The 15,042-nt window shown below is 39.8% G+C and overlaps 1 long non-coding RNA gene across 4 annotated transcripts in view; it reads left to right on the forward strand.

Annotated features, from left to right (window-relative positions):
- Nucleotides 1-1,527: 1,527 nt before the first annotated feature.
- Nucleotides 1,528-15,042, forward strand: part of LOC143669035 (uncharacterized) — a 69,160-nt gene continuing 55,645 nt past the window's right edge. For all 4 annotated transcript variants that reach the window (XR_013168660.1, XR_013168661.1, XR_013168659.1 and 1 more), the window contains exon 1: nt 1,528-1,670. This is a non-coding gene — a long non-coding RNA (uncharacterized LOC143669035). The remainder of the gene's footprint in view (nt 1,671-15,042) is intronic.

Genomic DNA, 15,042 nt, shown 5'->3' on the forward strand with positions numbered 1-15,042 from the left:
GATACAACTTTCAAGATTTTATTTAGTGAATAAAACTTATTCAAGCAAGTAGGGCATAAATAGTGCTTGACCTTGTATGTAAAGGCATTTCCATCTGTGTTTTGTTCCTTTTATCTATGAATGTCCATTATGGGAGTCACAATGTCATTCAAAGCCAGCTACATTGTTGTACATTGATAAAATATTTCTAACCTCAATTGTGATGTGTCAACTCAGCTAGGTTATGGTGTCCAGTTGTTTGGTCAAAGCAAGCAATAGCCTTGTTGTTACTGTGAGGGTATTTCATAGATGGATTGACATCATTTATCAGTTAATTGCATTAACAAGTGATCGCATCTGTAATCAGCAAACGAGAGTGCCCTCAGAAAATGATGGAAGTCTCCTCATCCAACCAGTTGCAGGTCTTAAAGTGAGAACTAGGGATTTTAGAAGCCAAAAGAAATATTTCTGCCACTTCTTCAGTCAACCAGCTTCTCCTGGGAAATTCAACTTCACCATCATTGGTGTTTCCAGCTTGTGACCTAACTTACAGAGTTCAGACATGCCAGATTTTGAAATCACCTTTTTTGAAGTTTCCAGCTTGCAGCTTGCCCCACAGAATTTGGACTTGCCAATCCCAATGATTGTATGAGCCATTTCTCACAATAAATTTCTTAATATTTACATATGGATATATATCTATATATCCAGCCAGTTCTGATATATATGTATACATCTTATTGGTTCTGTTTCTCTGGATAACACAAATACATTGAAAAGCATTTTCTAGCTTCAATCAAGGGATAAACAGAATAAACAAAAATCACCTTCTGAAAGAATCTTCTTTTGCTGGCTTTTCAAAGACCCAGAAAGGCAGCAGTTCAAGTTTCCACTTGGATGTGTTTTTGTTGTTGTTATTTTGTATGCCATTCTTAAGGGTAAGTTCATATATGTCATGGTTTTGAATGACTTAAGTTTCTCTAACTTTCTGCAAGTAAGCCTATTTACTTGGGCCATGACATAGAAAAAGTGTGCATATATGCACATACATGCATAGCATATGGATGTATAATGTATATCCCAGGACAAGCTTCTTCCAGTCTTCTAGATAAGGTGGTTGCTCTTGTTGGTCTCTACTTAGCAATAGGACTCCATTGGTCCAGGGGTAGAAACCAGTGATTCCAATAAAATATCAGATTCAAAGAGGAAGGCACCAATATAGCAAGAGTCGGTTGGGAGAGGAATGACAGGAGGCAGGAAGTTTTGACAAAGCTTCAAATGGCGATTTTGGGAGCTTGAGGTTGATACTGAAGATAAGAGGTGCTACTGGAAGATTTTGAAATGTGGGTGGGTTTAATTATTTGAGTTGCTGCAAATGGCCTCAGAGAATAACTGTGATTATTTCAGTGCTGTCCATGTTCTTTCATCCCTCCAAGAGTGGAAAGTTCTTTGAAGCCAATGGCCAACTGGCAAAAGGAGGCAACTAGTAAGAAGAAAATGACCGTGTCACAAAGCATGCCTTGGTCATAGTCTACTGCTCTGGAGAAACTGATCACCTGAAACAACTCCAAAGTGAAGTTCACTTAGAAAGATGTGATGAGTAGGGAACAAGATCAGAACACTGGTGTGTAAGTTATTTATGGCAGAGTCCCAGCTGCTCTCAGAATTCCCCTTCCTAAAATAACCAACAGGTGGGTGACCTGGACTTTGAAAAGATTGTGCCAGAGCATGTATAAGATACTTCACTGCTTTCTTTCACTTCTGGCTTAGATAATACAACGTTTTTCTTCTACTTGTAAGTCAGCTTTAATTTTGGAATGCAGATAGTGTAGTGCTTTTCCCATCGTTTTTAAAAATAAGAGTGTGTGTGTGTGTGTGTATGCATGTGTATGGTGTGTTTACGAAATGACTTTTAGAGATGCTGGGTTTGAAATTGACCTTGTTATTTAAATCAAAATGACCTTGCATTTATGTGTTGCTGTTTTCATTATTTGTTTCTTATACTGTATGTACTAAGTATTTGCTGCTTCATCTTCTTAGGAGAATGCAAAACATGATCATATTCCCTCTCTATAAGAAACAAATGAGGATTAATTTCCAAACATCATTTCAATTAAAAATTGAAATTCTCCTTAAGAGGAGAAAGCTCAGGGTCCCTGAACTGGTTATTCTCAGCTTCTATCTTCCAGCAGGCTCTCTTATGGACAGGGAATCATTAAAAAGGTTTGGCCTGGGCCCCACTTCAACTAAAGGCATTATCAACTTGGCACAGAAGAGTGTTTCTGGCACCAGTGTCTTTTCTGATGGCTCTAGCGTTTGTCCCACAGTGATGACATTCAAATCTCAAGGAAAATGAGCGATGCATGAAAGCACAAAAATAATGTATGCTGAGGACACCAAGTCCCCTAACTGGTTCTTCAGCAATCTTGCTTTGTGTTGAACCAGGACACATTTGGTTGAAAGCAGGGACAATGTTAGTTCATGAAGAAAATTGCTAACAAAGGAAATACGATTTCCAGAGACCAGGAGTCGAAGGCACTACAACAAGGCAGGTACCTACAGGATAAGAGCTGGATGATTCAAACACATGATGGTGAATTTAGGGACTACATAGGAAATTCTCTCTCCACTCTAGAGGAAGCAGAGCAGACCCAAAGGGGGACAGCTTTAAGATGAAAGGTAGAAACCTAGGTGAAGGAGAGTCCCAAGCCTGGGAATCAGGAAATCTGAATTCCGCTCTTAGCCTGCTTCCACCCAGCTGTAGGTTCTTGGCCAAAGTATTTTATCCTATCTGGGCCTCAATTTCCTCATCTCTGAAGTGCAGGGGGTTGGATTAAATGTCTTCTAAAGTGCCTTTCATATTTATAATTATACGCCTGAGAGAAGTTGTCATTTTGATTTGGCTCTCTTGGAGTCATGTTTTCTAAAGCTTAATAACAAGGAAAGTTTTCATGAGAAAATGCTGTGATCCATTTAGAATCATTCTTTCCTCTGATGTTTCCAAACACCCCCCTTGGTTAGATTCATTAAATCTGTCATGTGCAATGGACCGAGGCATTCCAATTTTGATAAGATAAAGCATCTCATGGGGAGGGCTGTGTTTAGTTAAACACCCCATGCTGGTTATCAGTCCATCCTTCAGTGCTATGAGGTGACAACAGAGAGCCCATGTTAATCATTCATCTGACCAAGTTCCTTGCATCAGATTTCCAAGGAAGTTATAGGTGCAGCAATGATGGGTGGCAAAGAAATATTTTCACTGAAAAATAGTCAAGTCATAAAATTTACCCTTTGGAAATATCCAAGTAAACTGCATTTTAGACCTTAGAATTGGAATATAATTCCTCAGCTCTAAAGGGTTCATTTAGGTATTAGAGAAATGATTTGATAATAACATTTAGAACATTAAGGCCACCTACTCTACCCTCTCATTTTGCCTGGGAGGAAGTTGGAAAGTGGTATTAGTTCAAGAAACACAGCTGGTTAAGCATAGCTGGGGATTAATCTCGGGTATTGCTTTCAAGGCAGTGCTACTCCCCTTTCCCAATCGGTTTCTCCTCTAAACAGAACTGGCCCTATTTATAGATCATGATATCACTGTCCTAAGTGGTGGGCACCAAAACCTACACAGCTGCCCCTATATTCTCTCAAGAAGGCTGCCCCAGCATCTACTTCTTAGAAGCTTCCCACAGCAACTGGTCTTCCCCATTAACCCCCTCACCACATGGCTTATCTTTCCATGTGTCCTTCCGAATATCTACTTCAAAGTGAGCTTCTTCAGGGCTCTGATAAGGTTTGTCTTCTCAGTTTCATCCCCAGTATTGGCACGTGGGCTGTCAGCACTCAAAAATATTTATCAAGTCAATACTCAAAAGATTGAACAATACACTAATGAATGAATGAACAGAGGCCCAAGATCTCTGCCCTTGAAATCATTCATTTGGTTTCAGACACTTTTTCAGGTTAAAATGCAAGCAGATTGGGGAGAGAATTCCATATGAAGCCATTATCACACTATCTCAAACCGCTGTATGGAGCTGCAAAATAAAATTTCATCAGGAGACTGGGAAAAGGGAGTTAGGAAAAGTCCCGGATGAGGGATGCTGCTATGGATGCATTTGGTAGAGCAAAGTGGAGAAAAATGGTTCTCACTGGGAAGCCTGCAAGATGTGGTACCCAGTGTAGTACCACATTCCGCTTGGTGCTAAGACTGGCCCTACTTGTAACCATACCACCATCTAGAAGTTTCTTCATGACTGATTATAAGCAGACAGACACAAAAGCATCCTGGCTACACAATTGTTTCAAACTGCATATCGATTAAAAATTTCCATGGAAACATTTGATCTTTAATTTTATTTCATTTTTTGTACCTTTGGGGGACTCAGGGAAGATGATATTATTTCCCTTACTTCTGAGAAAACTAAGGGAGGGGGATTGACCTTCAACTTCACCATCATATCCTCTGACCACTTGGACCAACTATATTTTTCTTTCTTGAGTTAGTCTAATGCTGAAATTTAAAAATATTTTATTCACACCAGGTAAAGGTTTTCGTGGAAATGGTCTCAATTTTTATTAATGAGGATGTTATCTGTAACAATCTTGAAAATCACTTTTGCAGTCTAAACTGCTGCCATCTTATATATAGCTGTCAATCTAACCAATAGCACCCCTCTTTGGATCTCCCAGGAGAGGCTGAAAACAAATGGAAAGGAAGAGAAAAAGCCACACATTAATTCTTTAGAGAATTCAATTCCGACAATACACCCCTTCCAATGCCTACACAAGTTTATATTTCTTACTTTAAATGGAACATTATATCTTTTTCAGAGGGATAAATAGCAAAAGAATTAGAATAATAAATTTGTTGCTGCTGATTAGTTAAAATTCTATGTCATATTTTTTTGCTCTTGTTTGTACTGACCTAGATATTTTTGAAAGGTTTTTACAATTGCCATATAATATAAATAAGCTGTTATTTTAAAAATAATGGCTGTGATGATTTTATGAATATCAACTCCCTTCTTCCCTCCAAATCATGCGATAGATGAAAGACATTACCAAAAGTTAAAAGACAGACAGAGTTGGAAACAGATTTTCCTGAAAAATTTTTTTCAAGATCAACATCAGAACCCAACCTTTCAAGGAACTGACATGAACTTAATTTCCTTTCCTTTGTTCTTAATTTTAATTCCCCCCCCAACTGCGCTTGAGCTTCCAGTGTTCCTCTTTCCCATTTTAATACCAATAATCTGCACTTCTGTCATCCCTTTAATCTGAGAAATCACAAGGCCATCTGAAACCTTCTCTGATGAACTTCAGAGAGGTGCCTCAACAAGTGAATCCATCCTGTGGTGACCTTTTTGGAATCTGTAGGTTAAGACAACTTTGAAAAAACTGAAATTCCTCCTGGAGTCTAGGCTTATGGTGGTTTTAAATGATGAGTGGGCTTGAGCGGTTTAGGGTGGTCATATGGGGGTACACAGGTCGTAGATGGACTTGGGTTAGAGTTCATGGAGTCTTAATTGTCTGCAGTGGCACAATTATCTTCTCAGAAAAATGGTCCTAAATCATTTGTCATGCCTCAGTAGCTCTGGGAGGTGAAACTCAGTTACCATGCTGACTCTGGACGTAGCTGATTGGAATCAGATAAGACCCAATGTGCTGGTTAACATCACTAGGCTTAAGAGAGATTTGCCACTTTATAGGTAGCCAAGAGAAGTATTTGATACCAAAACAACCCAATTCTATGATTTATTTGGCAACATTTAAATGTAAGGTAAATAAAGAAGGGTCTGATCACTTGAGCTCAAGTTGGTCTCTGGAGGGGTCCTGAGATATTTATTTGGTCACATCTAAAACATATCACAGACCCTAAGCTGAGGATTAAAACCCAAGTTGATGATGAGGTAGAAAATTACCATCTCACCTTTCTGTGGATATCTAAAGTCAATTTTCATTTTACAGTTATGTGATCTTTAGATACTTTTTCCTCATAGCGCCAAAGAATTTGACTGGCAGGATCTGCTCTTTTGAGGAAGAAACCAAAGAATATACTCCTTTCACAAGTTCACAATATGTAGGCATAGACCAGAGACAGCCTACAGGCAAACCTGGGGTGGCCCATAGCTCTTTAAAGATTAAAGCAAGCTTGAAGAAATAAATTACCAGTGTAAATGGTATTGTCATATTATGTCTTTTGAGAGAACTAAAATGCTATTTCAAGGCAGAAGGACAAGTAACATAAACATTTGTCTCTTCAGCATTAAAAAAAATTGATGTAATAGCTTTAAAACAAAAGAACATTGTATTGCAACTGTTTATCAATGGTGCTGGTGACTTCTAACATCCATCTCCAGGCCTGTGGTTGTCCTTGTCGAAGAAACTTTGGTGAGACAGTGAGCCAACTACAGAACAGGAATTAAGACTTGAAAGTCCCAGCTTCCATCTTTCACTCTCACTTTCAGACTTCTGATGACAATATCCAATTCCCTAAAGCAAGAAAATTGATGTGAGGGTGGGAGGGAGAGTGGTTGAAGTGTCACTCTCCTCTTTGCTGGAGTTCCCTCACCCAACCTGGATAATTCTTGTTAGTTGAGAGCCAAGCTTGTTTTAGTTCAGGTGTCCTAAGGAAGAAAATGTAAACGAATGGAAAATCGGTGGACACTGCCTGCTCTGCAGATTGCTTATACAAATCCCATGACATTGTCCGTTCTTCCTGGTCCCATCATAATAACATGAAGTGCCGGAGTGAGAGTTTCCACACAGGACAATCTGCAAGGTCCTCGGTGCCACCCTCTTCTCTCATTCTGCTCATCGTGTCCTGGTCCTCCAGGAGCTATGCTGGGAAAGCAGGTCGCTCAGAATCAGTTACATCTCCTTCAGGCAGGTGAGCTGGTGTCTTCTTCTTTATGGGGTCCTTTCTCTTCCAGAGTTCCTGGAAGTCACCCTGATAGTCTAATTAGGAATGATAGCTCATTTAACAGTATTCTTAGTACAGTCAATGGCATCCCAGAGCACGGTGCATGGATCATTTTAGGAGTCACCCCCAGCTACTCGTGGCTCAAAGACTCCTCTACCCAGAGACTCACTGGGCACCAGGTCTATGTGATTTCTCTCAGAGCAACAACCCCTCCTCCTTGTTGGAGCTCTATTTGTTTATTTATTTATCCTACTATTTTTTTCATTTTACTGGACATAGACAGTGCCCTGCTTTGTGGGAGCAGTAGTGAAGGGAAACTCTCTGGAATCCACCTGAAATAGTGCAGACCACAAAGATTCTGGTTCAAATTTAGAGATTAATAGGAAGGACAATTTGAACTTGGTTAAATGTCACTTTCTTTTAAGTTCCCGGTTGGACCAGATAATGCAGGACAAAGGAAACACACATGATCAGTGATACATCGAGTGGACACCCCTACTTGATGCTGCCATGGCTTTTCCCAGAAGGCTGTCCAGTGGTCTGCATAGTCCCAGAGAGAGAAGGAATTTACAGGTCACAGATGGCCAGAGCTGTGGGCACTTAGCTGAAGGAGCAGTTGCATCAGTACCTGTATTCGTTTTCCCAGGGACTGCTATAGCCAAGTTCTACAAGCCAGGTGGCTTAAAACAACAGAAATTTGTCATCTCACAATTCTGGAGATCAGAAGTCTGAAATTAAGTTGCCGACAGGGCCATGCTCTCTCTGCAGCATGTAGGGCTGAATCATTCCTTGCCTCTTTCAGCTTTTGGTGGTTTGCCAGAAATCCTCAGTGTTCCATGGTTTGCAGTTGCAGCATTTCAATCCCTGCTTCTGTTATTGCATGGCCTTCTCCACCACTTCATGTCTGTCTGACTCTGTGTCTAAAGTTCCCCCTTCTTATAAAGACACCCATCATATTGAATTGAGGATCTCCTCATGCAGTTTGGACTCAATGTCAACTGATCACATCTTCAGAAACCCTACTTCCAAATGAGATCACATTCACAGGACCAGGAGGTAGATCTTGTTTGACATATTTTTTGTGGGGCCACCATTCAACCCGTAAGAGTACAGTAGGGTCTACTTACTACTTTATAGGGAAATTTTCAGAGCATCACACAATCATGCACTTGCTTGTTATATTCTTACTCTGTCATTAGGCTACTACAGAGCTGGATAAGAAATACCGTAAACCCTACCTGGCTTACAAGCAAGGGAAAACACAGTAAAAAAATTAGGCTAAGAGTCAAGAAATCTATGTACAGACCCTGGTTCTGTGTCTCACTAACCAGCTGTGTAATCTTATACAAGTCACACAGCCCCCCCACCCCCAGACTTTGGTTTTCTTGCTGGTGAAATGAACCTTAGGTAGACTCTCATGTTCTAGCCCTGAAATTGTACAAACGTGATCCATTTTCTCCCCCAGACAGCATAGGATCCAATAGACTCCTCAGCCAGGTGTAGGGAATAGATAATGTGGTTTGAAAGAAATCATAAAATTGGCAGAAGAACAAAAACATAAGTGAGGGATCATGGATATTTTCAGTATCAAGACACCTGCTCTAAATCCTAATCAGCAGAAAGCAGAGCATCTAAGAAATTCTAGACTGAGTATTGATGATTTTTTATCTTAGATGGTAAAGGGAGAGGTGATCTGGATTCTTTTTTACATTTAGAGAAATTTACCAGCGAAGTGAATTGGATGGTGACTTTGGGAGAAAATAAATTCCTGGTACCCAGGCTAAGGAAGGAAAAAGACAGCCAAGCTCAAGTGAAAGACAAACTTAAAAATATCTAAGGAAAATATCAGATTGTATCAACAGCAACAAAACTAAAGGAGGCAAACATGTCAAGGGTTTGGGAATATTCTAGAATATTTTAACCTGATCATACAACCACAATAGATATCACATAAACAAAGTAGAGACCTATAAGGACGTAATTGTGACTACCTAGGAAATTCTCAAAAGAATTCAAATTTTATTAACATATATAAAACCTGGAAATACTAGCATAAAACCAATAAATTCTTCCCTCTCACAGTAAATTTATCAACATCTATTCAATTAATTGAACCAGAAACTACGGAGAGTGATCCTATAATCTTCTATTTCTCATCCCTACCTCAATCAGTCACCAAGATCTTTCCATTCCAATTGTTGAATGAATCTCATTTTCATCTCCACTGCCTCTCCATTCATTCAGGTCTTCACTATAACTCTCCTAGTTTTCTCAGTAGTCTCTTACCTTGCACCTCACTGCATCTTCCAAACTCCTAGGAAAGAGAGCTATTCAACCTTCAAATTTGATTATATCACCTCCCTACTAGAATTAGCTATCGAATCCCCCATTGTATATAGAAAAATTCCAAACTCCATAGCGTGGCATCAAAAGCAATTCTCCAGCTTTATTCTGGGCATGCTCATTCATAAATGAGCATCCAGGCAAAGCAAATTCTTCATAATTCCCACAGGCACTGCACGGAATGTCCCCATGGTCTCACATCCCTGTCTTATTTCAGGCATCATCTTTGCTTTTGCTCTAAGCATGAATTGACTTTTCTGTTTCTGGCTAGAATATAAACTCTGATGTTTGCATCAAAGATGACCAGGGTCAGAGTCATACTGTCTTCACACACACATCAAAACAAGCGTGGTTGGGTTGTACCCTGTACTCATTCTCCCCTCAACACCCCTACCTATACCTGCAAAAAACTCACAGCCCCACACCCACACCATGTGATCCCTTACACATAGACATTCTGGCAACATTCCACATAGACTGAGGGTCAGTGCCACACACAGATAAGGGAATGTCACCTGCAGACATGGGGGTCAATGTCACTCGCAGACATAGTGTCAACATCACACAGAGACATGGTGTCAACATCACACACACAGAGTCAATGTCACCACAGACATGGAGTCAACAACACAGAGACTTTACCCCCAGGGCTGACATGGTACCCGTCAATGTAGGTGCTTAATAAATGCACACTGAATGAAAGAGTGAATTTGTATATGGGTTTTGATGTCTGAGCTAAACAAAGGGAGCAGACAGGTGCTCAAATGAATAAGCTTGTCTGCTGGGAGTAATGAGCCAGGATATTGACAGAGATATTTCTGTAGAGAAATCTGAAGATTCATTCTCAGTGTTCTTTGGGGAATACACTGCGGAGAACAGAAGAAATACTGGGAATCAGAGGAGATGTGTACAGTGGTTTTCTATACATACAGGTTCAATTAACGTCAATCAGAAGAAATCATTATAATTAAAGGATATTTTGTGATGATTTAGAAAAAGAAAGTTATTTTCAGTAGGAATCAATATGGATTTACAGAGAAGAAATGTCATGTTAATCCTATCTCTTGTGAGGCAGGTTAACTGGCCTGGCAAATCAGGAGAATGAGGTAGATGTCACATCACTAGATTTTAGTGATGTAGTTGACAAGGTCTCACTAGTCTATCTGAAGTAAGATGGAGACATATAAACAAGATGAAGATGTCAGTGGACAAATTGTTCTGGGGCCGATTTGTGGGACATGGAAGTAGGTGCCTGATGACCTGCCCTAGAGTTTTGTCCTCAGCCCTGTCTATCCAACACTTGAATTAAAATTTAGAAAGCACATAGACCAAATTCACAGATGGCATGAATCTGTGTAATCTAAATACTTTGCAAGCCATTATAAGGGTCCCGAGAGAACTAAAGAATAAGGGGACACAGCATCAAAACTGTAAGATGAAATTTAACAGGAATGACATTTAAAAGCCTTCATCTTTTTCCACAACAGCATCTGTGTGAAGCATCGGCTGGGGAACCTCTGGCTTGCACTCAGTCTGAGCTAATAGCATGATCTAAGGCTTCCTTAAATGAAGTGGAGAATATGGAATGAAGGAAAGGGCTGTCCCCTCTATCATGTGCTAGTGGATCACATCTGGTTATTGCTTTCAGCTTTGGTCAGCATCAGACTTAATCATCGGGATAAAGGTAGAGATCAAGAGGAATGTTTAAGAGCATCATAACTGTGCTGGTTTGAAAAGGTTTATGTACTCTAGAAAAGCCATGTTTTAATCCTAAGCAGCCTTGTGGGAGCAATGGTTTCTTCTAATCCCTGTTCAGTACGGTATTTTTGAAACTTTAATTAGATCATCTCCCTGGAGATGTGACTCAATCAAGAGTGGTTGTTAAACTGGATTAGGTGGAGACATGTCTCCACCCATTCCAGGTGGGTCTTGATTAGTTTACTGGAATCCTATAAAAGAGGAAACATTTTGGAGAAAGGAGGAGATACTGAGAGAGCAGAGAATGACATAGCCACGAGAAACAGAGAGTGTACCAGCCAGTGACCTTTGGAAATAAAGAAGGGAAATGCCTCCCTGGGAGCTTCATGAAACAGGAAGCCAGGAGAGGAAGCTAGCAGATGATGCTGTGTTCACCATGTGTCTTTCTAGATGAAAGAGAAACCTGACTATGTTCGCCATGTGCCAGCTCACTTGAGAGAGAAACCCTGAACTTCATCAGCCTTCTTGAACCATAGTATCCATCCCTGGATGCCTTAGATTGGACATTCCTATAGATTTGCTTTAATTGGGACATTTTTCTTGGTCTTAGAACTGTAAACTTGCAACTTATTAAATTCTACTTTTTAAAAGCCATTCTAATTCTGGTATATTGCATTCCAGCAGCTAGCAAACTAGAACAGTAACCAGCTGATAAGAAACAGTGGAAGGAACTGGCAGGAGCAGCCTGTGGAAGAGAAGGCCTGCGGGCCAGGGAGTCATCTTTATGTATAAGAAGGGCTCGTGGAAATGGAGTCATGCTTGTTTTGTGTGGCTAGTCCCAAGAGTAGAAGTGAGACCAGTAGGTGGAATTTGCAAGGCACAATCACATTTCATTTTAGGCAAGAGATTTATAATAGTCACAGCTCTGATCTCAAGTGGATGAGTGACTCTGGCAAGATGAGAATATTTAGAAGTGCTCTTCTAAACCCTGCCCAAATTGCTGCCTCAGAATCATTAGCTAATGCGTGGTTTAAAGCCATTAAGATTGGGGATGCTTTATAACATGGCAAAAAGTGATATATGATAGATTAAACTCTGCTTTTCCAGAAATGTTTTTCTTTTTCACCCACAAACTCTTTTCAAAAGGGAAGCTAAGCATTTATTTTTTTTTTCTTAGTCCAGATGGAAGTTTCTTTTTACCTAATAGTATAGAGAACCAGTGCGATAGGTTGAAATGCAGTAGAAGTGATGGAAAATTTTGAAGAACCAGAGAGAACCCTGTTGGCCTCAAGATTTTAAAAAATTATTTACAGACATAGATAACTGATTACACAGTTGAATATACAAATTACTTCATGAATGAAAACAATTACCAAAGACAGGAGCCAAAAGAAAATATCATGCAACACTTTTGTGTTTCTTTCAGAAATGTTTTCCACTAACAATAGAGGCAGATTTAGACTTTTGATTATGAGAGTTTTAGGTATGTGATTAGGCCTGATATTAATAACTTCACTCTGCTAGCACATTTTGGCTTAAGAACCATTTTTACATACGCTCTTTCATATATTTATAGTTCGTATTTCACACTCCGAATATTAGAGGTATGTACAACAGATGCATCTTAGCGGAGGTGTGCAGAGAAAAGCAAGTTCTTTCTCCTTTTTTATGTCACTGAAACAGTGGAAAATGGGGTGGAGGAGAAGAGGGGCCCCAGCCTCTGCCTGTTGAGAATACATGAGGCTCTCAGTTCTGTGGCTTGCAGAAGGCAGCTTGAGGTGTGTTCAGATTGTTCTAGTTTGAAGGAGAAATATCTAACACAGCATTTCCTTTATTATGTTTGCCAGCGTGATAACATCTCAGAGGAAACTTTATTTTTTAATTTATTTATAGGACCACTTCTGGATTGCTTCCATAAGGTCTGATTTGATGCTACCACATCTATTATGAAGGAAGCAGCATAACCTTTGCTTCTTCTCCATTTCAAGTTTTCTTTTGAATTTTCCATTTTCTGAGTCAGGAGCAAAAAAGGAGAGTTTGCCCTTTCTAACAGGTTGGGCCAAGCAGAGGCCTGAAAACGGGTATGTAGGATTTTGTCAAACCTTGAACTTCTGTCAGGCATGCCCTCCTTTCATATCATGCTGGCTTTCTTCCTTCAATTGGTTTTCATTTCATTTTTGTCCTGTGATTATGAAGTTGTTTTTCATGTCTCCCCAGCTGTCTTGGGAAATGTACATACTCCTTGTTTATTCCTTCTCTAAATAATTAGAGTCCCTTAAATATGCAGAGGCTTTTAATCACAATCCCCATGTTTGGTGGTTTGTTCTAACCAAAACTTTGGACATGGGTTCCTTCTGGAACTCAATAGTTCGATTCTGCTTCAGATCTCCGGCCCATTTGGGATCAGTTGACTGATTAGTTGCGTGATTAGCTGAGTTAGCAAACAGCATCAGAAAAGTGTAACTAGAACACTAGCAAATGAAAAGAATAAGTTCACTAACTCCACTTCACCACAAATCAAAAGCGCTCTTCTCCCATGGCCCACTGTGGTGGTTTTAGAGAACTGGAAGTTAAAGAAACCAAAACGCACACACACACACACACACACACAAATACACACATATGTGTGTATGCCTATATAAAAATATATATGCATGTGTGCAGATATATAGATAGATTTAATGCTGTTCAAAAGCTTAGTGTAGAATAATAGTTTGAACTTACAACTAAGCCATTTTCATCCCCCACCAAGGAGGGCCAGTGTTAGAGGAAAGTAATGGAAAATTCCATTTATAGGCATCTTAGGCAACATTCCATGGTCAATACAGTAAACAGAAGTCAGAAATGTCAGCATTAGGCAACAGGAAAAAAGTTCAAATGCTTTTCTGGAAATTATTCTATTCCAGCCTCCTTGGCAGACTGGCCTGAAAACTTCATTCACCTTCCAAACTTTTAGCACAAGATTACCTTTCAGGACACAAACTATGACCATTAAGCAAATTTATCCAAGCAAGAACGTGCAGCAAAAGGGGTCTTAAATACTCGAAGGTTCTGTGTCTCTTTTTTAAGGCAGCCGCTCCTCTCAGCAAAAATAGAATTTAGGGAGCGCCAAGGAGAGTGCCCTGCTGACTGAGTCATCTTTGCAAATAGTTGTTCTATTTTCAAAGTAAGAATATATTTTTTCAATCATGTTTAGACATTGTGTAGCATAAAGGCATGCCCAGGGAGATTAATTGTAGTGTTTGTGCAGTTAGTAACACGAGGCCAAGATTAGTAATCCGCTCGGAAAATTACTTCTCATGCCACACGCACAACTTGACTGTGTGTGTTTCAGTTTTGCTATTGGATGGTCCCAAGGGTTTGCTGTATTTATATAAAGCTCCGTTGCCTCTTTCCAGATCCTGGGATGTTTTTATGTTTCAACACATCTTCAAAGAGGAGTAGAAGAGTAGAATGCAGTTTAGAAAACCTGTTGTATATTTTTCTGAGTTATTTGCCCAAAAACTTTGCCTGCTTTATTTGTGTAAATAGGTGGTCTCTCTGGGCATGACTTTGGCACATCAGAAGACATTGTTGGTTGTCACTAATGGTTTCTAGTGGGTAGTGGGTGCTTTCTCATCTCCTACAATGCACAGGACATTCACCCACAACAAAGAATTAACTGGCCCAAAATGTCAATGGTTCTGAGGCTGAGAGAACCTTCTATGGTAGATATTGACTGTGCATCACAGCTTTATGGTACATTTCATTCTTGTAGCACATGTTACCCATAATATACCAGTGGCCTTTGGAATTACATTTGCTCAGCATCCCCCCTTTCTGTCTTTGTCTGTTCAGGGAGCAGACCACTAAGTTGGAAATGGGGAAATCTAGCTCATATTACTTAGGGTTTAAATGGATCAGTATGTTGAAGGGAATTTGGTGCTTTCCTTATTAGTTATGGCAACTTTTCTGACTGCCTGTGGAGCAAAGAGGCGAGGCTATCTGTCCTTCGCTGATATGATAGGAAAGGAATTTGATATCTTTTTTTCAAAAATACTTATTTACTTTACCACTGATTTGCAACATGATCTCAGGGAACTCCCTGGCTTAAAATT

Source organism: Tamandua tetradactyla, chromosome 25 (genome assembly GCF_023851605.1).
Source record: "Tamandua tetradactyla isolate mTamTet1 chromosome 25, mTamTet1.pri, whole genome shotgun sequence".
Classification (NCBI taxonomy): Eukaryota; Metazoa; Chordata; class Mammalia; order Pilosa; family Myrmecophagidae; genus Tamandua; species Tamandua tetradactyla.